This window comes from Schistocerca gregaria, chromosome X (genome assembly GCF_023897955.1).
Source record: "Schistocerca gregaria isolate iqSchGreg1 chromosome X, iqSchGreg1.2, whole genome shotgun sequence".
NCBI lineage: Eukaryota > Metazoa > Arthropoda > Insecta > Orthoptera > Acrididae > Schistocerca > Schistocerca gregaria.
The window spans coordinates 438315829-438338584 of NC_064931.1; positions in this window are offsets into that span (position 1 = coordinate 438315829).

Consider the following 22756-nt stretch of genomic DNA (forward strand, 5'->3'; position numbering starts at 1 on the left):
AGCACATGCTCAAACAATATGACTACCCATTTTTAAGCAGATCGAAATTTAATGACGGGTTTATAAACAGAATTTTCTTATTGTCCTCAAAGTAGTAAACGTCCTCGAATACTCGATTTCCTGCAAATACACCAACATGTGACCAGAATATGCAGTCCTTTTATATCCCGATTTTTTTTCCATATTCTGTGTGTAAATGTGTACGCAAATTAATAATGATTTTGTGCAAAAATAATTGTGTTCTTAGTGAATAGCCTACCAGGTGTGGGTGGCTCTCTCTACAAACCACCTATAATACACGTTCTCCTCCTAGCCTGAGTATTTGCAAAGTATACTTCCTCCTCTTCTTCCAAATGTCTACCATTTAGCACGACATGAACATCCTGGGGCGAGTTACAAGTTGTAGCTCAACATTAATAGACACGTCATTTGTATCACACGGGAGGCGCCCTGATACCGTGTCAAAAACTTCTTAATTCATCCTTTCAGTGCATACAGATTGGTCGTTATAACCCACTGACCTACGTGATACTTAGGTAACACTTGTTTCTTATTATTATGTGTGCTGTTCTGTCCTTCCAAAGCTTTGATATTCATGTTTTTCATCTATCTCAAGTAGTTTTTAACCCTTTGAGAAATATTTCGCTACCGAAATATCACTGTACAATAAACCTTTACGCACGTATGCCAGCGAGCTTCAAACACATTAACTTGTGTTGCTCCTTTTAAACCACCAGCGTTAGAGAGCAAGTCGAAGTGCGAAAGCTTAGCCCTAACTTAAAGTAGGCGGAGGCGCGAATCATGCAGCATGAAGACCAGGCACATGCCAGGCCGACTGCAAACATTCAGTTGCCATAGTAACCATGACACTACTAGGAACGGAAGAGGAGGTGCAAGCTGTCACAACCATTTTGCCATGCACTCGTACACCACCCTCCATGGTTCTCTTACGTTAGTTGTTCTGTATGCAGTGAATTATAGATGAAACACAGCCTTATACAAGTACTGGCGTAACGGTTTCGAATGAGGACGTGATTACTTCCTTTCACGAGCTTTCGTTTCCAAGGAGATGTGAAACTGCAAGATATTACATATTGAAGAACGGGCGTCCAACACCGGCGTTACATTCAGAAAGATTAAGTTCCAAACACGTGCATTCCAAAGTTCTTGGCATGAGCAGCACAAGTGGTTATGTGCTAGCCCTACAATACGACAATTGATGTGCTGGCCACCTTGACACAAGAAAAACTGTAGGGTCTGCTGAGAGTTTCGACGATCTGAACAATCTGTTCAGAGATTTAGCACGGTATGCCTCTTCTAAAGATCATATACACAGTTTTAGTTCACATAAAGAATTATTCAAACAAGTGTTTAGTATTTCGGAGCGACTTAAGGAATATCACAAACTGATGAAAATCAGACACAAAAGTGAAGTGAAAGGTAACAGAGACATTATGGAAATTCTAATCAACGTCACAAATACAGAATTGTTAAGGCTTTTGTGACCACTTGTTGACAAACTGCCTGTTGGCTTCTGCCACGAGTTGTTCGGCCGACGCTCGTCTGATAATTTTTCTGACTTTTCGCCATCACGAGTAGCTGACATTGTCAAAGTTTCACCCTCCATTGCTGGTGGTAGACTGGAGCCGAACTCGCGGCCGTAAACTATATGTACCTGGCGAGCCAACGTCCAATGGCTTCTCCGCGGTCATTTCCGGTGCGGTTCTCTTGCTACTTGCGACGGTCGTTCGCTGCAGCACGGCGAGCAAGACTAATGCGTGAGCAGCAGCACCTCAGAGGCGAAATAAAACACCTGGAAAGTGTTATGAGGAGAAATGGATACTCCACAAGTTATATTAGAACTACAACAGAGCCAAATACTCGGCGAAGCGACAAATCCGAAAAAGAAATGTCGGCTACTGCCTTTCCGCCATACATTCCCAAAGTGACGGACAGAATCGGCTGTATATTGCGAAAACGCGACTATTTACAAACCGACAAAGAATATCAGTGTTTCCGATCTGAAAAGGAGAAAAGGGACCCACTAACAATGTCGGGAATATACCGCATACCATGCACATGTAGAAAAGTTTATATTGGAATGACTGGACGATCGATCAAAATGGTTCAAATGGCTCTGAGCACTATGGGACTTAACTTCTGAGGTCATCAGTCCCCTAGAACTTAGAACTACTTAAACCTAACTAATCTAAGGACATCACACACATCCATGCCCGAGGCAAGATTCGAACCTGCGACCGTAGCGGTCGCGCGGTTCCATGCTGTAGCGCCTAGAACCGCTCGGCCACTACGGCCGGTGACGATCGATCAACACCAGGATCTCAGAACATAAGAGACATTGCAGATTTGGGCAGGTGGAGGTAGAAATCAACCGTGGCAGAGCATGCACTGTGTAAGACCGCCCACGTAGTGAAATTCGACGACGTGGAAGTTCTGGCTGTAGACAAGAACTATGACACCCGCTTGTTCAAACAAGCTATAGAAACACATAAACACGAGAATAGCTTCAACAAGTAAGAAGAAATCCTCAAGGTAAACGGATCCTGACTTCCCGTGATGCAGCGAACGACCGTCGCAAGTAGCAAGAGAACCTCACCGGAAATGACGGCGGAAAACCCTTGGACGTTGGCGCGCCAGGTGCATATACACTACTGGCCATTAAAATTGCTACACCACGAAGATGACGTGATACAGACGCGAAATTTAACCGACAGAAAGAAGATGCTGTGATATGCAAATGATTAGCGTTTCAGAACATTCACACAAGGTTGGCGCCGGTGGCGACACATACAACGTGCTGACATGAGGAAAGTTTCCAACCGATTTCTCATACACAAACAGCAGTTGACCGGCGTTGCCAGGTGAATCGTTGTTGTGATGCCCCGTGTAAGGAGGAGAAATGCGCATCATCACGTTTACGTCTTTGATAAAGGTCGGATTGTAGCCTATCGCGATTGCGGTTTATCGTATCGCGACATTGCTGCTGGCGTTGGTCGAAATCCAATGACTGTTAGCAAAATATGGAATCGGTGGATTCAGGAGGGTAATACGGAACACCGTGCGGATGCCAACGTCCTCGTATCACTAACAGTCGAGATGACAGGCATCTTATCCACATGGCTGTAACGGATCGTGCAGCCACGTCTCGACCCCTGAGTCAGCAGATGGGGACGTTTGCAAGACAACAACCATCTGTACGAACAGTTCGACGACGTTTGCAGCAGTATGGACTATCAGCTCGGAGACCATGGCTGTGGTTACGCTTGACGCTGCATCACAGACAGGGGCGCCTACGATGGTGTGCTCAACGACGAACCTGGGTGCACGAATGGCAAAACGTCATTTTTTCGGATGAATCCATGTTCTGTTTACAGCGTCATGATGGTCGCATCCGTGTTTGGCGACATCGCGGTGAACGCACATTGGAAGCCTGTATTCGTCATTGCCATACTGGCGTATCACCCGGTGTGATGGTATGGGGTGCCATTTGTTACACTTCTCGGTCACCTCTTGTTCGCACTGACGACACTTTGAAAAGTGGACGTTACAGTTCAGATGTGTTACTAGCAGTGGCTCCTCCCTTCATTCGATCCCTGTGAAATCCTATATTTCAGCTGGATAATTCACGACCGCATGTTGCAGGTCCTGTACGGGCCTTTCTGGATACAGAAAATGTCCGATTGCTGTCCTGGCCAGCACATTCCCGAGATCTCTCCCCAACTGAAAACGTCTGGTCAATGGTGGCCGAGCAACTGGCTCGTCACAATACGCCAGTCACTACTCTTGATGAACTGTGGTATCGAGTTGAAGCTGCATGGGCAGCTGTACCTGTACACGCCATCCAAGCTTATGTTTGACTCAATGCCCAGGCGTATCAAGGCCGTTATTACTGCCAGAGGTGGTTGTTCTGGGTACTGATTTCTCAGGACCTATGCAACCAAATTGCGGTAAAATGTAATCACATGTCAGTTCTAGTATAATATATTTGTCCAATGAATACCCGTTAATCATCTGCATGTCTTCTTGGTGTAGCAATTTTAATGGCCAGTAGTATAATTGACAGTCCGGCCTCTTGTGGTTTCAAATACTCCCTCCTAGGCAGTCTGTGTTTTTTTCTCTGTTTTTGAAAGACTGAACTACTTGAAAACTTTCTTCAGAAAAAAGCCAATGAAGCGTAGTTTTCCAACAGTGCTGTCTCAGAATGCATAGCTTTACATCAAAAACTTAAGAAATGAAAATAAATAAGTAGAAAGAATTTTTAAATTCCACGAAACTCTCGAATAATTCCAAACTGAACCTTCCATAAATAGGGATGAAATGATGGAAGAATACACTGGCAATCCATTCATCTCAAAATAGAAATGGTTCAAATGGCTCTGAGCGCTATGGGACTCAACTGCTGTGGTTATCAGTCCCATAGAACTTAGAACTACTTAAACCTAACTAACCTAAGGACATCACACACATCCATGCCCGAGGCAGGATTCGAACCTGCGACCGTAGCAGTCGCACGGTTCCGGACTGCGCGCCTACAACCGCGAGACCACCGCGGCCGGCCATCTCAAAATACAAAGAGGTGTAATTTGAGGTATATGATGATATCGTAACACGACTGGAAAGACGATTTGCACAGCCGGCCGATGTGGCCGTGTGGTTCTAGGCGCTTCAGTCTGGAACCGCGTTAAGCGCTACGGTCGCAGTTTGGAATCCTACCTCGGGCATGGATCTGTGTGATGTCCTCAGGTTAGTTTAGTTTAATTAGTTTTAAGTTCTAGGCGACTGGGCGATACCACCCAGTTCGCCAGTTATGTCAGTTTGGGAGACATTATCAAAAGGATGATTGAGAATGAAACGGAAAAAATTATTCAAGGAGTTTTCAAACTGTTTTGTCTAATTGCTAACATCCCTGCAACAAGTCCTTCATCTGAAAGAGTTTCTCTCGCCTTAAAGGCGTAAAAACGTATTTCAGGAACAGTATGCCCCAGGATCGCTTATCAGCCGTTGCTCGACCTCAGTTGAATAACCAGTACTGTGAATAATTGAAAGCAGACATACATGACATGACGATGCAATTGGTAGATTTGGAAAGGAGAAGGATCGTCGAGTCAGCTTTGTCTGACAAGTAACAATGCTCAAACGCCCAACCTACCAGTTCGTTTGCGAATAAAAGTGTCATTATTACTATTAATATTATTATTATTAGTTGTAGTAATAGTTTTCCAGCCACGAAAACTGGCAACAGCCGAGAGAGTGGTGTGCTGACCACACGCTCTTCCATATCCACATCCGGTGATGGCCATGGGCTGATGATGACACGGCGGTTGGTCAGGACCACTGGGTCATCCGAGACCTGTTTGGACGCAGTTTAGTAGTAGTATTAATAGTAGTGGTGGCAGTCATCGTCATTTTCATCTTAGTAGCAGTAATTATAATAGTTGTGGTGGTGGTGGTTTTCGTCGTCGTCGTTAAGATTGCTAAGTATACTTACTTTAAAGGGGAAGGAAAGGGGATATTCCAATATGTTTTCTGGTCTCCCCAGAATTTAGGCCTATGATCTGCCACCAGTAATTTTGTACTACTATGCATTCCGTTGCCCTGCAACCAGCATGTCCTGCTGAAATCGAATCATGGGCCTACTTCAGTTTGAGAATATTGTCTTTGGACGATATTCATGTGATGGTACCCACCACATAGGTCAATAGCTGTAAAATTTTGTCACTAGCCCAGACTATCTAATGTTTCTCTTGCCGGGGTGATCTGATAAGTTTGGTAAATTTCCATGAAAGAATAGAGCACTTTTGTTGTGCATTCATGTCTTCATGCTTGGTAAGCTTGGTTAGTCCAAGGACTGAGTAAAGAATTAAAAAAAAATGTGCAGTGTATAGTTCACTGTTGACAGTTGCCTCAATTGGTCAGTATGCCGACTACCACCGAAAATATAGAAAACCGAGTTTGATGCTGTTATGAAACATCTTCATTTGAAGGGTTGGACTGCCACACAAATCAAAACAGGACTGGATGAAGAATGAGATTTTCACTCTGAAGCGGAGTGTGCGCTGATATAAAACTTCCTGGCAGATTAAAACTATGTGCCCGACCGAGACTCGAACTCGGAACCTTTGCCTTTTACGGGCAAGTGCTCTACCATCTGAGCTATTTATTCCTCCTTTCCTAAACTTCAAGAGGAAAACAAGCCTCAAGATCCCTAAAAATGTAAAACTGTTCCCTCATGACGTCATTGTTCAAAATGGAAATGCAAATGAGCGTTTGGCGTCATTGGCCTGGAGTCCCCGTACGGGGCAGGTCCGGCCGCCTTGGTGCAGGTCTAATACGGCACTTTAGACGACCTGCGCGCCGGATGGGGATGAAATGATGATGAAGACAACAAGACCCAGCTGGGAATCGAACCCGGGCCCCTAGGACGGCAATCCATCACGCTGACCACTTTTTTTTACCCTAGACCAGGTTTTTTTTAATTTTTTTTTTTGCCCGACCGCGACTCGAACTCGGGACCTTAGCCTTTTGCGGACAAGTGCTCTACCGTCTTTTTTTACACCATTTTTAAATTTTTTTTATTTTTTTAATTTTTTTTATTTTTTTACCTGACCTCTTCCACTTCAGGCGTTGGCTCCTATCACCCTTATCACCCCCAAAATCCTATCTAACATAAAAAAAATCTGTTGCCACCGACACTTTCACCCTAACTTAACCTACTGTCTTGTTTTTTTGTAATTTTTAAAAAAATAATATATAAAGAAACTGAATAAATCTTCTTTCCGTGGCAAACTGCCCAATACCCGTAAAACAGAAGAACACGAAATCAAGCAAGCACTTCTGATTTCTTTTATGTTACTGCTTCTGGCAAAATTAGTTTTACTGAGACACTTTCATTGCCGTACTACAAAAATAAAAAATAAATAAATGGCAACTTAATTATAATGAAGCAAAATTAATATCGTCTCGCTGTAGTGTTGTGCATCAACCAAACTTGCCGCTTCATTATGGCAAAGTGTGAAGTAAGAAATTTTCAAACAAAATATTGTATTTTCGACTCATTTAAAGGTTGTGGTGCTCTTCCATTATATACTGTATGTAGTCGTCTATACTTGTATGCGTATTCGTAACTGCAAAATATGCAAACTGGCCGATGATCCAAGTGTAGCTATTGTGCGTTGTTGCAGGAAAGAAATGCCATTCTGGTTGAAGTGCATCTTTAAGTGTTATAGCAGTGTCTGTAGTTCTAGTAATTATTGCGAGTTTTTTCCTAGTCCAGTTCCATATGTGGTATTGGTCTCGGCAAATGAGAATGTGTGCCAAGGTATCTACAGTATGGCAATGGTCGCAGTATGGACTGTGCTTCATTTTGATATTGTGCAGCTTTTCACCTGTTGGGACCTTCTCGTTTACAATGTGATACCATGTGGACACAACTTTGTAGTGGAGGATGGGATTGTTAATGTTTTTCCAGACGTTACTCCAGTTGACCGCTGGATATTTCGCTTCCATTGGGTTTTGCCTATGGTGTCTCGTGAGGTAGTAATAGGTCCTTCTGGTGTTAAGCAGCTGTGAAGTATCTTGAATATAGCTCATTTCCAGGTAGTAAGTCCGGACGTGATCGAGTTGAGCGCTGATGCGACCAACATCGACTGGGGCCTTTGTGCTCGTTGGAGCTAATCTGTTGAATAATGTTTTCGTAATGGTCGGGTGGGGTGTCTGCAGTATTTTGCGGATTCGGTCCATATATATGGCAGTGCATTGGTTCTTGATGTCTTTGACGCCCAAACCACCAGCGGCGCGGGTTAACACCATGGTTGGCATGGTGACTTTAAAGATGTTTCCGCTCCATATGAACCAATACGCTGCAGCTAAAAGCTTTTGCGCTGTATCCTGGGGTACTGGTAACACTGCTGCGATGTGATATATTTTGCTTAGCGCATAGCTGTTAATCAAGAGAGCTCTCTGTATCCGATTGAGCGTTCGGGTTTTGTGTTCACGGAGAGTAGACCTGAATATATTTATTTTATGGTCCCAGTTGGCTACTGTCATCTCTTTTGGGTTTGCCATTAGAATCATACCTAAGTGGTTCGTATTCTTTGTCCTTTGTAGCCATGTTCTTTGAATTGTCTCCATATGGGGTCCGACAGGTAAAATTTTCGATTTGTGTTCATTGAGTTTGGCTCCGGAAGAAGTGGCGTAAGCGTGGATTATTTGTTGCACGACTTCTATTTCTGAGTGCGTGTTAACGACTACACTGATGTCATCAGCATAAGCGTGACACACGGTTTTTGTACCCAACACCTGTAGACCTTGTAAACTGTGATGCAGGGTTAACAGTAACGATTCTACGGCGATTGCGTATAGTGCCATAGAAAGGGGGCAGCCTTGTCTCACTGCTTGATCGGGACTGGTGAACTTAGCTGACCATTAATTTTGATTAGAGAGGAAGTTCCGACTATACATTTGCGTATGATCTGAATAAAATGAGCACTGAATCCCATCCGTTGCATTACAGTTAGTAGAAAGTGGTGACTGATGCGATCAAAAGAATTATCGAAGTCTAAAAACATGAGACCAACATTGCTTTTACATAGCCACGACAAATATATTATGTCCCTACACTCACATAATGCATTCGACATTGATCTCCCTGGGACAGCACTCATTTGATAAGGTCCAAGTACTTTCGGCAGTACCGTCTTCAGTTTAGAATTGATGAGTCGGTTGAAGATTTTATAGTCGGAATTGAGCAGTGTTAGTGGTCGAAAATCCATCAGCGTAGTGCTACGTGGTTTTTTGGGAATCAGGACAATCAGTCCTTCGGTAAACTGAGATGGCATCTGCACGTATCCCAATAATTCATTGCATATTTTGGTGAATTCCGGTCCTATGATGTGCCAAAAACAAGCATAAAATTCTATGGGTAGGCCATCTAAACCAGCAGATTTCTTTGTAGGTGAATCTTTGATTATGGCACATACTTCGTCCTCTGTTATGTGGGCTACAAGGTCGGCGTTGTCAGTCAGATGGACCGTGGATTGAATGTTGGAAAAAGAGGCTCACTTGCAGTCGCATCAGTCGCCGACGCGGCGTAGAACTCTGTATAATGTTGCACCACGTAGTTTTTCACTGTGACTTGTTGATCGTATTCGTTCCCCTGTTCATCACTGAGACTGTGGATTAACTTTTGTTTACCTCTCTTGGCTTCCCGTATCATGTGATATACGGACGTATTCTCCTGCGTCAGTTTAATCGGAGGACGTGATCGAACTTTTTTTCCCTCCAGTGATTGTCGTACCAACGCCGTTATTCTTGATTTAGTGCGTTTTATTCGAGAGCTGTTTGCTACTAATCCCATGGGATCATCATATAGTTCGCGGAGGCAAAGAAAGTGCTACTCCAGGGTGCGTTTTCGCCAGTACGCTTTCATGAGACCGTATCGTGCGATGCATTTTTTTATCTGTGGTTTCGCAGACTGTAGCCACCACATTATGCGTGTTGAATATCTGGATTGCGTCCGAAGACAACGCTGCCATGTATCATGGATCTCCTGTTTCAGTACGACGTCCTCCAAAAGTGACACGTTTAGCTGCCATACGCCCCTTCCCAGGAATGTTTTTTGTTTAGTGTGCTGCGCGGTTATATGAAATGCGCAGTGATCCGAGAAGTTAAGAGGCCAAATTTCGCAGTCAGTTACATTATGGATAAAACCTTTCGTTACATACAGCCTGTCTAGTCTCCTTGCCGAAGTATTGGATACGTACGTGTATCCTCGGGTGTGCGGGCGAAGATGGCACCAAGCATCTATCATGTCTAGTCCGTTAGTTAACAACAACAGCTCCTCACAAAAGTTGAAGTTCGGGACTTGATCTTCTGGACGCAATACGCAGTTACATACAGCCTGTCTAGTCTGCTTGCCGAAGTATTGGATACGTACGTGTATCCTCGGGTGTGCGGGCGAAGATGGCACCAAGCATCTATCATGTCTAGTCCGTTAGTTAACAACAACAGCTCCTCACAAAAGTTGAAGTTCGGGACTTGATCTTCTGGACGCAATACGCAGTTAAAATCTCCAACCAAAATTCTGTGCAGCCGAGGATCCGTTATTAATGGGACAATTTCGTCCCGGAACAGGTTGCCCCTTGCTCGTTTGCCGCTGGACCCAGAGGGAGCATATATATTAACAAGAAGCAGATCATATATTTGTGCAGTGATGCCTCGTCCAGATTCAAGTATTGCTTTTGCTGTACATGGTATGCCGTGTTTGAACAATATTCCAGTTCCACATTCATTGGCTATGTTTAAGATCGCCTCATATCCGTACGCATCCGCTAGTTTGGTCGTAACTACCTCTTGTAACATCGCTATGTCAATGTCGGTGGCATATAAGTAGTCCTTCACAGATTGTAACTTTACCTCCGAAACTATTCTGTTTACATTGAGAGTAGCGATTTTAAACGCCTGCGTCATTCGGTAATCCAGCTAAGCGCATTCAGTGTAGTCAGACCATGCTGTCCCCGTATCAGGTCCACAACGGTCAACAGTGTCCATTGGTTCTTCAATTGGAGGGGCGAGGTTCATCAGTACGTCCTCATTCGGGTTGGGGATGTCTGGTTTTCCGATGTCTGCCACGCCTTGCTTGCCGTTTCGATCCGTTTTAAGGATTTTTTTGGTACGGGACAGTTTTTTTCCAGTTCTTGAAACTCTTCAGGGCTCTGTTTTCGTGTTTGCCGTTTAGGTTTCACCGGCTTTTGTCTGATGTTGTCTTCAAATGGTTCAAGTGGCTCTGAGCACTATGGGACTCAGCTGCTGTGGTCATTAGTCCCCTAGAACTTAGAACTACTTAAACCTAACTAACCTAAGGACATCACACACATCTATGCCCGAGGCAGGATTCGAACCTGCGACCGTAGCAGTCGCACGGTTCCGGACTGCGCGCCTAGAACCGCGAGACCACCGCGGCCGGCGATGTTGTCTTCCTCAGCATGCTTCACATCTTCTAAGCGGGTGGTGTTTCGAGCCAAATTGTCGACCGAGCTCCTGGTGGATGATGGTGTCAATAGAGAAATCGGTTCACTATGAGGTTGCTCATTCCGGGATGGTTCTTGCATGTCATTCTCAACGGCAGAGGATTCGGAGAATTTGCTGTGGTTCCCAATATCTTTCGGTGTCTGTTGTGTTGAAACCGTTACCGCTGTCACGATTTCCTTAGGTTCGGGTGGTCTAGCTTCTGTTGTGTCAGTGGTGGCAATCTGGGCTTCTTCTCGGGGTGGATGGTTCTCCGTGTGCACATCAGGGCTTGGGGTCAGGACTTGGCCGCGGGCAGCCGTAGCGTAAGTCGCTGACAGCGCAGTCATAGCCGGCGGTCGCGGCGCCTCGCCAGCCGGCAGCTGCGCCACTCGTCGCTGTAAACACTTGGCGCGGACGTGGCCGGGAGAGTTGCACGCCGCGCACGTCCTCGGCTGGCCGTCGTATATAAAGATACCTCGGTATTCACAGACGCTGATGTATCACGGTACATGTTTGTGCAAATCGACCTTTAATTGTCTCACTCCGTTGAGAACTTGGAATTTGCGCGCGTTGGACCACCGTTAGGCAACATTGCTGAGAACTTTACCGTACGGCGCTATCACTGCATTTATTTGTTCCGCCGGTACTTCGAATGGTAGTTCGAATATCCTGATAGTTCTTATTCCAAACCCTGCATGTGTTACGGTGACTTCGCCTACGTTTCCATCGCAATGTTTAAACTTCATAATTCCTCCACAAGACTCAATTATTTTGTCACATAAGTTAGCATTCCTCAAATTCACAAATACAACGCTGCTCACTATCGAAAGATGCATTCCAATGACATCCTCTGAATCGACTCTCACTTCTTATTCCAACCAATCTTCGATTTCGTGTAGTTTAGGTCGGGCGTAATTACGATCAAACGAGAATTTCAAAGTATCTTGTCTGTTCAAGTGGACCATCATGAATTCATATTTCAAATTTCAATACTCGTAGACTTTCTGTAACGGTGCAAGAAGCACTGCGACTTACCACGCCGAAGCACAGCAGACCGCGGCGCACGAAACTCAGCACACGTCCGCACAGCACGGCTGACGCGGCGAGGCCATCTGAGCTACCAAAGCACGACTCACGGCCGGTACTCACAGCTTTACTTCTGCCAGTACCTCGTCTCCTACCTTCCAAACTTTACAGCAGCTCTCCTGCGAACCTTGCAGAACTAGCACTCCTGAAAGAAAGGATATTGCGGAGACATGGCTTAGGCACAGCCTGGGGGATGTTTCCAGAATGAGGCAAACGTCCCGAGTTCGAGTCTCGGTCGGGCACACAGTTTTAATCTGCCAGGAAGTTTCAGGACTGGATGAAGTTCACACAGATTTTTCACTGTCATTGAAGATCATTTACTTTCGGGTGAATGAATTGTAACGTGGTTGTACAAGCACCAAATCGTACCTGGAGAATCAGCTACGAGGAGCCTGTGTGCGAGGTGGATGCTACAACTGCTCACAGTGAACCAAAACTGCAATTGGCACAACATCTCAACACGATTACTGGCTATGTTTAATTGCAACACCTTTTGCGCTGATTTGTGAATGTTGATGAAACCTGGATCGATTTGTACACAGCAGAATCGTAGAAGCAGTCAAAACAACGGACAAGGGCTGGTGAAAGTGCACTAAAGAAGGCAAAGACAATTTTGCTCTCTGGTAAGCTGATGGCCACTGTTCTTTTTGTTTTTTGGTATTCGCAAGGAATAATTCTGATAGATTATGTGGAAAGAGGCAGAACTATAACTGGACCACATTACGCTTCATTGTTGGATCGTTTGAAACTTGCATTGACTGAAAAAAGACCAATTTTGACCCACAAGGAAGTACTCTTTTAACAGGACAATGGGCCATCCCACACATCAGTGATAACAATGGAGAATGTGCATGAACTGGGCTTCGAATCTGTTCCTCATCCACTGTACTCAGCAGATGCAGCCTCATATGACTTCTTCTTGTTCCCTAACTCGAAACTTTGGCTTGCTGGGAAGAAATTTTCATGAAATGAGGAAGTGATAGTTGCAGTCAACGATTGTTTTGCAGTGTTTGAGAGAACCTATTTTTCTGATGAGATGAAAAAGTTGGAGGATCGTTGGCCAAGTGTAAATGTCAAAGGAGACTAAACGAGAAGTAAGGTGAGTTGTTCACGAGTCAAACGTTTTTTCTTGCATTTTTAACAGACTTATAAAAACACCCTCGTTTGATAGGCAACTGACACTGTTGTCTGATTTAAGTAGAGGTAGTCACAACAGCACAGATATGCTTGGTTGTCATTTTGTAATTTTTTCAATACGATGACAACAAGTGACAGATGCTCTCTAGAGGGTATTATTTGCTTCTATGAGCCCTGTTGAAGCTGTTAGCCTATATAAGTTTCCACAGCAGGCTGTAGGGCTCCAGGAAGATGATATGGTATCTTATAAACACATGCTTCTATTCTAGTAGGAATATGAAATTGTGCTAGAGGCGTGGCAGACAGTGGGCCAAGAGGAGCAAACAACGCAGTGTACTCTTCTAAAACTCTTGTCCCTCTTGATGTGTTACTTTATATCTCAGTGCGGCCCCTATACCTGCCTTCCAAACTTTCCCTGAGAGACATTGAATGACTGTGTATGCCATAACATTTTGTGGCTCATCACATATATCCTACCGTCCCTTGCTAATTTTAGCTCGGCTGCACCCTTCAGTTCTTCGTTACTCCAATTTCTAAACATAGCAGTTGTGTCCAAGTAATTGAAAAATACAGAGGATGAGCCCTCAGATGCTCTGATTCTGCTTCTATCAGAGCTATTTGATTTATTAGCTGCTGAGCAGCGTCCTGATCCGAAATCTGCTTCTCCATATTGTCTGTTTACTATCAACCCAAATACCAATGTACTCACAGAACGAAAGGAAGAAGAAATGATAGAAAAACAATCATAGAACAAAACTTTGAATTCAGCACTTACTCGCGTTGCTGTGTATGTTTTCCCTGCTACAGAAGAGCCGTGGTTTTGGCTAATATCTTCTGGCTGTCTATCTTCGTCTTCATATTCAGTAGTTGTTTCGATACCAATTATAGCAGGATGGCTGTGATGGCTTAAGACTGGCTAGGATTCTCTGCTGAGGAAGAATGTTATGCAGCTGCAGAAGGACTGATAATGGTTAAAATGACTTCTTTATTGATGCTTATTATCATTAGCGATTGGTGTGGAGAATATGAAGGTGTCTCGCCAGTGGTGTCTTCCGCCAGCCACTGACTGCACACTCTGCTGCTGCTGCTGCATTGCCAGGTCGTGATGGTGGGGCCATCGGCTGTGGCTCTGAGGTCAACTGGTTGCGTCCTGCTCCAGGGCTCTGAGCGTTGTGGTCTTCTGTTGGTACACCAGCGAGGGCAGAGATGGCTGAAACCTCTTGTCATACTCACAGGATGGCAGCCAAATGTGGGGCTGTCCCTGGCACCCTAATGCTTGAGCTGTAGGCAGTAGTTCATGTTCCGGCTGAGGCAGAAGCGCCTGCATCATCAGCGTGGCACACAGGAGCACAGTCTCAACGTCACATTATTGCAGAAGAGTTCAGTGATGTATGTCCTTAAATACTGCTACTCCATGCTGGTGTCATAATAACATCAGCATTAGTGGGTCATGCAAAAAGTTTTGGGCCAGGGCTGACGATTTAGTTGTCGCATTTGGGCTGCAATATGACAATGCGATTTAATTGTCACAGTTGTGCTGCAATATGACCCTGCAGTATGTATAGCCTGTCAACACAGAGTCGGTTGTGAAGCTACAGAATACGCACTCCACTGTCCAGTACTGATCAACTGTGGTGTCATCTGGATTCCATATTGGTGTTACTTTATTGTTTCTAATTGTCATTTAACTTCTTCTCTTTACAGCCTCTAAAAAACCCATTATCTTACACAGTGCTAACTGTCAAAACCCATCCTTATATTCACTAGGATTGTGGTGAATGTGGGGATCGCATTACAGCCGCGCGGGATTAGCCGAGCGGTCTCAGGCGCTGCTGTCATGGACTGTGCGCCTGGTCCCGGCGAAGGTTCGAGTCCTCCCTCGGGCATGGGTGCGTGTGTTTGTCCTTAGGATAATTTAGGTTAAGCAGTGTGAAAGCTTAGGGACTGATGACCTTAGTAGTTAAGTCCCATAAGATTTCACACACATTTGAACATTTTTGATTACATTACAGTGTTAGTTAGCACATCATAGGCAGGTGTGTTTGCTTTAACTACAGCACAATGCTTACTGATTCTTAGGAAAACTAGCTTCATCACCACATAACAAAAGTGACTCCCATTTATATCATCCCCTACGTTGATAGAATACTGTACAGCTATGGCTATCAAATCTACATGCACACGCTTAAGTTACAGGATGGAAATAATGTTCAAGGAACTGACGTCATCCAATTGCCCAATTGCGCATTTGCTCGTGTGTGTGTGTGTTTGTGTGTGTGTGTGAGAGAGAGAGAGAGAGTGTGTGTAGGTTTGTTATAGTGGTTGGGGGAGTGGCCACACCCTACTTTGGATGCTACTACCCTTGATTTAAAATGGTGGTGGAGCCACCTCCGAACACTATCCTGGATATAACTAGTGTGGGTCCACATCTGAACCATACCTGGACATGGCACTGGTGAATCCACCTCACAAACTATTCCATATGCAACACGGGTAGCTCCATACCCGAACTGTTACCAGACATGAAACTGGTGGACCCGCCTCTGAACATTATTCTGCTTGTAATGCATGTGGATCTACCTCTGGATCTAATGCTGGAAGGAGCTAGTCCGAATGCGCCCCCCCTTTCCAAACCATGTGACAAATCATCTCATATATCATATATACATACACGCAATAGCGCTATTGGCTAGGTGTTTGCAGTTGGATTGTCAGTTCCTCAAACATTGTTTCCAGCGTTGATCTTTAAAAAATGTTCAAATGTGTGTGGATTCCTAAGGTACCAAACTGCTGAGGTCATCGGTCCCTAGACCTACACACTAATTAAACTAACTTAAAATAACTTACGCTAAGAACAACACACAGACCCATGACCGAGGGAGGACTCGAACCTCTGGCAGGAGTGACCGCGCAGTCAATGACCTGCCGCCTTTTTTCTTTTTTTAAATAATTATTTGTATTGAACAAACTAAAAGTACATATATATTCACTATGCAAGCGTTCTTCAAGGTACCATTTAAACATATACAAATGACTGTTAGTTAAACAAAAAAATATTAAAAAGAAAAACATTAAATACAACAAAATATAACATATTCTGTCTTCTTTTTTTTTGTCAATGCATGAGAACGTGGATAAGAGTGTTGCATCATGTGACAGGTAGGTATGGTACACCCCAACTTTGAGGGGGGTCAAGGAAGACGCTGCGGAGATAACCGGCAAAAGTTTGTCGGTAAGATAGTTTTCGGGTGAGAGTGTTATGCGCAGTCACAACTTTGTACCAGAAGTCAAGGACTGTATGCGGACCACTCTGAAAGAGGTATTCTAAAGCCTGTCCTCGTAACCAGAATAGGGTATGGTGCTTAGCAAGAGGGTAGTGAAATGTCTGGGGCAACAACAGGAAATCCGGGGTTACCGTCGTTGGCGGGGCACGGAGGTAAAAGCCCACGATTCGTTGGATGAGGAGCCATACGTTTTGTTTCAGGGGGCACGTAAGATGGTGCTCGTCGGTGTCTTCGAGCTGACAGTCAGGGCAGAGAGGGGAGGTGGCCAGTCCTATGCGATAAAGTCGACTATAAGTCGGGAATTTTCCATAGACTAAAACATACCATAGTGCGGACACAGGCGACGGTAAAAAGGCTGCATGCAACCCCCTCCCCCCCCCCCCCAAACCGTGCGCCAGTTAATGTCAGGATGCTGTAGCACCATGGGGTCGCAAGGGTTGGACAGCATAAACAAACAATAATAATCTTTCGTACGGGGAGAACGGGTGACAGGAAGATCGGCCCGAACGTAGCTGAGTTCTACGAAATAATTGGCGACGAGGTACAATAATGGGGAAATATGAGCCACATTGATGGGTGGATCGAGAGAAGCTGGTCGGAGGATATCTAAGAGACTGCGTGTTAAGGACGGGACCGGCACCTGCCAGTGCCGCAACAGAGTGTGGACAAAGAGTGCAGAAGATCGTGCCCGCACGTTGACGAGTCCGAGGCCACCATTTGCAGGAGGCAGTGTTAGAGTGTTGTAGCGGACTTCGAAAAAGTGCCCCTGCTGACACGAAATATCCGAAGGCTGATTGGATGCCTCGGTCAAGGAGTAACGGCATTGGGAGGATCTGGGTGACGTTTACCAGTTTAGGGGCGACATACATGTTGACATAGGACATACGTTGGTTTAAGTTATGGTGCACTTGACCGCGAACATGGTGCCGAATCGACTGCAAAAGCCGCCGGTAAGCCAGGGCCACTGTGCGGTGTGTGGAGCTCGTAAATTCGATACCCAAGTAACGAAGGGTGGCACTGACTGGGAGTGGGGTCGGCACCATAGCCGGGAGGCCGCGCCCAGTGTGCATCATAGTCGATTTACGGACATTAAGAATGCTACCAGAAAGACGTCCATACTGGTGGATTCATTGGATGGCGTCATTGAGTTCCGTGGAGGAACAGGTGAGAAAAAGGAGATCGTCCGCATAAGCCCTACAGTGAAAGGTGTAGTCACGCAAAGTGAGGCCCTGCAGTCTAGAGGTAAGTCCAGTGATGAGGGGCTCAAGTGCAATGGCATACAGTAAAGTAGACATAGGGCATCCTTGACGCACAGAGCGGCGTATAAGAATCGGTCCTACAAGCCTCCCATTGACTTGTACCATCGAGACCGCGGGAAGTAATAACCGGCGAATGGCAACGACAAAAAGTAATGGGAACCCCATACGTGTCGCCACCATGAGGAGGAATGGGTGTCGAACGCGATCAAAGGCACTCGAGAAATCGACGGATACCAATGCTGCACGAAGGCGACAAACCGACGCCAGTGCAATGAGGTCACGGCATTCTCCTAGGGCTGTTTGTAAGGTGGCCCCACAACCACGTGCAGTCTGCTCAGGGGAAAGGACCGTAGGAAAGACGGTGAGTATGCGCGCTGCTGAGTTCCTGAATCATTTCCGTCCAGCGACGAAGCATTAACGTTGTGAACGAGCGTGAAAACTCCACTGGGAGACCATCTGGTCCGGGTGATTTGTTCTTGGCTCCTTTGTTGATCGCATCTACCACCTCTTCTGCGGTGATTGCTGACATCATGGACGTTGACTCCGCTACGGTGAGGGTCCGATCAGGGGAAGGACGGAGATCATCAGGAATGGGCGTCGTAATCGGTTCATCGTCATAAAATTGACGATAATGTTCAGCAAAGGCCGACACCACTGCCGCCTGTGTTGTGTGGTGAACACCATCGGAGGTCGTGATGTTGGGGATGAAAAGTCGACGTCGACGACTATGGTCGGATGCGGCATGGATTGTGGACGGGGTTTCGTCGTGGAGGAGGTCTTGTCGTCGGGAGCGAACTACGGCACCATGCAGTCGTGCACGTTGAAGAGAGAGGAGACGAGCTTTAGTGCGTTGTCGTTCCCTATGGGTGTCAGGTGATGGAGGGAGCGCATCGAGCTCACGGAGGACGGCGTAGTGAAAATTTGTGGTGTCTCGATGCCATGCTGCTGCTTCCTTGCCACACTGTATGAACGTCTTTCTGATTGCAGGTTTGGCACATTGGAGCCACCAATGGAACGTGGATGTGTACTAGGGAAGGAGTCTTTCGCAAGACGCCCATGTAGTGGCAATACATTGTCGGCAGTGTGGATCATTAAGGAGGGAGGTATTAAGCGTCCAGTAACCTCTGCTGAGCCACACTGACTGAGGTGGCAGAGCCAGGGAGCAAATGACGGCGCAGTGGTCCGAAAATGCAAGGGGCCATCTTTCAGCTTGGGGACTTCGTTGCCAACGTGGGCAGAGACATAAAACCGGACCAGTCTGCTCGCAGAATGTGCTGTATAATGGGTAAAACCGGGGGTATTGCCATGAATTTTCTCCCAAATGTCCACTAGATGAAAATCTTCGATTAAGGTGAGCAGCGCCGGGCATGGCGAATAACCAGGCATTTTGTCCTGCGGATGGAGGACGCAGTTGAAATCGCCTCCCATGACAAGACGATCATAGCGTCCAGAAAATAGAGGCGCCACGTCATGTGCGAAGAAAGTGGACCGCTGCCGTCGGTTCGTGGAGCCAGACGGAGCGTAGATATTGATGACGCGCGTGTCGAAGATGGTAACAGCCATGCCTCTTCCACAGGGAAGGATTGTCGTGTTCTTGAGTGGGATTCCTTCGCGTATGTAGAAAGCCACTCCACGCCACGACTGATCACATGTGGACGTGTATGAGTCGTAGCTGTAGACTGGTGGTAGTGTGGCAACGCGTACTTCCTGAAGAAGGGCGACGTCGACGTCAGAGGCCCAAAGCAGGTCACATAGGAGTTGCAGCTTGGGTGCAGTGCCGATCATGTTGATGTTCAGTGTGGCAAACCGTTTGTTTCAGTGGTGGTGGACGCGCTTCTACCATCACCAAGGGAAGTAAGAGGAGGGCACCGATAGGAAGTCCCGTCCCATCAGCTGCAGTGCCTCCCTTTTGATGTTAACAGGCAGCCTTGTCCGGCGGAGACAACTCATCAGGAGGAGGGGGCGTATCTTCATCAATGTCGTCGGCCCATGCTCCTGTGCTGTGGGTCTGTCCAATGTCCATGGGAATTGCGTCGTGGCGAGAGAGATCTGGAGATGTCGGCGGGGAGACAGGCGTCCCAACCGGCGCACCGATCGTTACATTGTGCGTGGCGACCTCCATAGTGGTCCCGTCCTGCGAAACGTCTTGTTCATCGTGAAAGTTGTCCGCCGGCCTCTGCGTGAAAATGTCGGCTGGTTGGGTGTCGTCTTCTTCGTCGCTGGTGGCGACGCTTTGAGAGCCCGTGGGTGAACGGCGACGGCGTTTGCGCCTACGTGGCGAGCGTTGTTTGCGCACGTGTTCCTCAGTGTCGGACGACGGCAAGAAGGAGCGTCGACCTGGTTCGAGGGCGTCGGTGGGTACAATGAAATTTTCAAATGGGTGTTGTGAAGAAGTACTGGTCTCCTCAGCGTCCGGTGCGGGAGCCTGTTCGGCGGCAAGGTTGTCAGGCGGGACGTCCGCACCGTCCATAGGGGACTGGGACGTTGGGACGTGCCGACGGACTGGACGAAACTGTAGACGTGGCAAGAGCCGCTGCGTAAGTGACCGGTAGGGCGGTCATCGTGGGTGTGACGGACGCTTCCGACAACGGGAGCTGAGCGACACGTCGTTGAATGCATTCAGACCGTAGGTAACCTTCTTTCCCGCAACCGGTACAGGTCCGAGGTTGGCCGTCGTACATTATAATGGCACGGCAGCCTCCGATACGTAGATAGGAAGGCACGTGTTTCTGCAACTCGATGCGGACCTGTCTAACACCGTTTAAAACGGGATAGGTTTGAAATTGTACCCATCGTTCGGCAAAATGTTCAAGAACGTTGCCATAGGGTCGGAGCGCCTCGATGACGACGTCTGCAGGTAGTTCGAACGGCAGTTCGAAGATCCTTATCGTCCGTGTGCGGAGACCTGCGTGATCGACGGTAACGGGTGCGACGTTGCCGTCGGAATGACAGAAGCGCAGTCCACGTTTTGCCTCTTGAAGCACCTTGTCGCACGCCGCATCGTTGATCATTTTGACGTAGACGGTACTGCTAACTATGGACAAGTAGATACCAATTAGATCCGTTGGTGGTGTTTTAACTTCATCGCGAATAAATCGTTCTACCTCCAGGGCCTTGGGTCGGGCGAAGCCGGAACAAAAGTTGAAACGTAATGTCTTTTTCCGATAGTTGTGCGCCATGGTGGTCTAGAAGGAAAACGGCACTTACAGCGGCCGAAGTAAACACAAACACACCGTGCGCGCCTCGCCCGCAGCGCTGTGGCGCGTGAACGCCTCGCAGCACTGCCGGCGGCAGACTGGCGCCTCAAACCCCGCGACCACTCAGCGCGGCGTTGATCTCTAGTCTACATACGAAGTTTCTACCATGGTAACTGGACTTCGTTCTGTATTAACAACATAGGCGAAAGTATAAATGACTGTCACCATAATTAGGTGGTCATGGAGATTTTTAAGAATCAATAAGCATTTAGCGGTATTTAAGATAGCTAGTCAGCACACCTGCCTACGATGCACAAACATTGTAACAGAATCTATCATTCCGTGCTTATGGGAGTTGTGGCAATATCGTGCAGCTACGTAGTGTTGAATCGCGCGGGTCGTCTGCGTGTGTTTCGAAACCGCGCCGTCATACATTTCGCACGCCAGCCATCAGAGCGCTACAATAGCGCTGTCAACCAGTTCGCGCGCCAGCCAACAGAGGTGCTGTGTTTTGTGTATGTGTGTTTTGCCTTTGTATCTTCCATGCTAACAGTAGTAGTTCGTACATAGTTATGAGATAACGCTGATGCTTTTGTTCCTTGCATGTTATTTTCAACTGTAAGCTCGGAACGAGCGAACAAGCCATGTCTTCTTTGCTTTCTCCTATGGCTGTGATCAATAAAGCTAACGTTAATATTGTTCAAAGGCGTTTTTGTGTAGTGTGGTTCCGTCGATGATGTGCACGCGGGTTCTAACTGTCGAACGACAATCTGCCCAGCTTGTGCCGACAAATTGGTCAGCCCAGACTGATATACCTGCGTAGTACCATTTTTCGCAATTCTATCGATTTTATGTCAGTTCTACCCATGCGATCATGATATAACCTCTCGTTCCGTGTTCTAAAATTGCTTGTAAATGTTGTACAGCTGCCAACACATAGCGGAAATGCGCTGTTTTTCTGATCGGGAGGCATAGTAAAGCACTGTCCTCGATTGCATCCAGTCGCCGCAATCCCACATATTCCACATTTTCAAAGCGTTTACTCTGTTTTCTGTTTGTCTGTGTATGTGCACTGGAGGAACCAGGCGTCGCGTCCTGGCGCTGCCTCGCTATTCCATCTGCAACCTTCATCATCTTCACGTCAGAGCGCTCTTGCTGTATTCTTGAAATCGTCACATCTCATGCAGATCTCAGCTGGAAAGCACTATCCTGGTTCACAATATCATCGTGGAACCGTATCTCCACTGCCCCTTTGATGATTGAGTTCTAGACCCTATTCACTAGGCACAGCGACTTGGCCTGTTAAAAATTAAACATGTGATCTTCGTAAGGCATTGCTCTGCGACTGCAGATTTGGCCGTGGGTAAGATTCCTCGCATGTTCTGAGCCTCGCTACGGAATACTCCACTGTGCCTGGCAGATGTATCGCTTGCCACACCCACAATTAGTGCTATAGACTCGAGTTGTCCGTAGTGATAATTGTCTTTCATTGAGCGTAATTTCGATTTTAGCCAATGAACGGAAAATAGTTCTGATGTTATTTTTCTCCAGAATCCTAGCTCTCTTGCCATCGTACAGAAAAAACGCCAAACGCTTTCTGTCTTGTTCCAGGTCGTCTTCTTTTTTCTTCTTGTTCGGCTGAAGAGGGCGTCTTATCTGTGTCTCCGAGTAGCCGTTCTTGCGAAAGGTTTCCCAGAGATGCTGCAAGTCTGTGAGTGGACTCATAGTGTCGCACATATCTCGTGCTGTGTACACCAGGGTGAAA